Here is a 3,322-nt window from a genome sequence, read left to right as displayed (position 1 = left end):
AAAATCTGACTGCGCTTTTTTCCATATTTTTATCATAACTTTTTCTCCCAGTGTCCAATTGAGGCAATTCAAGGTGTGTTGGAAAGCTAAATCAAAGTGCTACAAATTTTCTTTAGATATAATTTTCAAATTCGATTGTTTGCTATTTCAAAATTGGATCTCAATATGAGGCCGAAACGATGCATAACTTTTTTCGGTTGGAAATTGATATATGATCATACTTTGATTATGTTTTATCCTTTTAACTTCTTTCTTAACCTAATTGAATCCGAGTACTATTGAATATTCATCATGAAGTCTAACACAACTTTAGATTATTTTCACTTTAGTCCCCGAACATTGGATCTTTTACAATTTAACCATTTTCTCCAATTTTGCCAACTTTTGTTTATTTCTTTCAATCTCACCAACCTATATCACAACATCAAAACGCTCTAAAACTCGTAAAACTTAGCTAAATATCAAGTTTATATGGTATCTAAAGTATGAGTGAAATACACTCATTAAACACCCCAAAACTTAATATTTTGCTTATCCTCGAGTAAGCACAAGATAAAGGAAAATAACTAAGGAACAGACAATGATTCAATCAAATGGCTCACCTTTTTGCTCATCATTGAAAACATTATATAACATTCATTAACAGTTTCAAGATCACAATGCAAGAGCTGACCTTCCACTTATTTCATGCAAAACAATTGTGTGCGTGTAGAGTCAAGTGTAACTCCGTATATTCATAAGATGGTTCACTTCCCAACCTTTAGTGGTTAATTATTTCATTTCTTCGCTTGTGAGATTTACACACCCCCTAAACTTGCTTTCTTCTATTCTCTCCCCATGGTGTAATTCTAAGGTTTAATCTTACTAATTAATTTCTTACACCACTCTAATTTGGTTTAATTCAACCGGTGATGTCAACAATTCATTCATATAATGATTTTCCTTAATTATGAATGTTTTAATAATCTAGTTTATACTAAGTGACTCAGACACACTAGTTATCTAGGCCCCCAAGGTCAGTTCTTTTGTGCTCTTGTACACTAACACTATTTTTTTTTCTAGTTCATTAACTCACCATTTTTTCCTCTTCTTGGCCCTTATAGCAAGTGTTAGGTAAGTAACTCCCCGATTTTTGTATACCAAAGGGTACCAGGTTTAAAAGACCCCAACGGACTTAATAACTCGATTAAAAAACGTGCAAGTGTGAGGCGTAGCTTAATAAGTGCAATGTTTCTTTTCTATAAAATGAAGCAAAATTTATAAGGGTCAGATCTCTAGCATTTGTTCATCATCAAGTTTATACCAAAAAGTTAAAGACACTCCACACATTGTCCTCAATGTGAAAGTAAATCCAAATGATGGGTAGGACTTCCCTGAAATCAATAGTGGGTGTCATCGCCATCGCCTTGGTAAGATGGGTCCTAGTTGGCTGGATAATCATGTTGTTGGCACAAACTTGAGAATCTTCCTACAAATAACACAATGAGAATGTTATGAAAGTAAATTAAACAATCCTAAAATTAAAACTAATTAGTAATAATAAAGAAAATGATAGAAATTGAATTGCCTCCCAAGAAACACTTAATTTAAAGTCTTTAGCTAGACTTTTGCACAAGTGCTTCATGGCACTTTGAATATGACTTTGGTGGTTCTGTTTAGCTTGCTTAATTTGACTTTGTTCCATATTTCACACATTTTCCAAAATCGTGCTTTACCCTTTTGAATACGATATGACTTGCCTGAATTGCTCAATTCGAATTCAACTAAGAATACTTCAATTTTCTCATCGACCTTAATCACAAAATCAATGAAGTTGGAGGTTTTTATGCTAATCCCATCTTCTTTGAATGCCACTTATTCATTTGGCTCCTTCATAATTAATTTATTCATTTCTACATGTTCTTCATCTTTAGTTGGTTCCTCGAGTTAAGTAATGAAGAGATCTTCCATTGGCATGTTATTTGGCTTGTCCAATATTATCTGATATTCAATTCATTTATCTTTTTTCCAAGATGATGTCTCCCGTAACAATTTCATTATAATCAAATTTTTCTTCATATGGATAATTGAAGATATCTTTCCTCACTTCCACTGGAGTTGCCAATAACAAGCAATTTTTAGCATTAGGAAATACACTACTATATTCATAAGTCGGTCTAATTCTCCCATAAACAATATATTTGATATTTAGTCCCTTCGAGAAGCCATCCTTATGAAATTCAATAGGTTGATTGTATCCCCACTTTTTAAGTTCTTGTCTAAAGAGAAATTCTCCAAAGTGCATGTCACCTTCATTTAAGTTGGGATCAATCATTGTGAAATTTTTTTGACCTCTTGCTTATTTTTATCAACCATTGTGATTTTTTTTTGACCTCTTGCTTCTTTTTATTCCCCGACAACAGCGTCAAAAACTTGTTGGCTATTCTGTATTCATAAGTGTACAGATCTTAACAAGTAATAAAGTGGACATAAGAGTCTGGATATCGTTCTCACAAGGACTACTATTTTACAATTTGTTTAATTATTCCTAATTTTAATTTGATAAAAAATAAACAGAGAATTCAATGCTGTGATTTTTTTTATAGAATTATTCAAAAATATGTGGATGCACACAAAGAGTGATTTAGAACTTAAATAATGAACAAATATTTGGGCAGAATAATTTCACCTATTGATCTCCTTTACATCTAAATTATGATTTATATCTCATGTAGTGTTCGGTCGAATTTTTCTATTGTATTTAATTTACCACTCTCAAGTTCTTATTGAGCATATTTAATTAATTAAATTTCATATCTCTATGCGAATCAAGTTTAGTTAAACGAGTTCTTTGTTCTAGAAATTTAATTATGACTGCAATAATTAGTATAGGTATCTCTGCATATTTACCAATTTACCAAATTTTACTATATGGTCTAAATTCTAAAGTCATTTCTCGATTCATAAAATTATCAAATTAGTGATCAAGTAATTCAATGTATTAAAACTCATAGTAAAATCAACACATAAATGAATAAAGAACAAGAATCTTATATAAAATATGTAAAGGTTCCCAAGTAGGTTATATTATTCGAACTAACAAGAATTTTAGCTATTCATAATAGAGGAAGAAAAACAAATAACAATAGTGGAGTCCATCATCGAGTTTTGACTTTAGATGTAGAGGAGTGGATGAATCGTGCACCAAGTTCTTCTTCTTATTCCAAATCTTGATTTCAAAACCTTGAATTATTGTTTTTCTCCTCTTGAATTTGCTCTCTAATTCTCAAGTTATGTTCTCCTCCTGTCAATATGTGAAATCCCCTCAAAAGTGTGAAAAAAA

This window comes from Olea europaea, chromosome 11, assembly GCF_002742605.1.
Source record: "Olea europaea var. sylvestris chromosome 11, O_europaea_v1, whole genome shotgun sequence".
Taxonomy (NCBI): Eukaryota; Viridiplantae; Streptophyta; class Magnoliopsida; order Lamiales; family Oleaceae; genus Olea; species Olea europaea.
The sequence above is the reverse complement of the archived record's forward strand: the minus strand, read 5'-3'. Positions refer to the sequence as shown.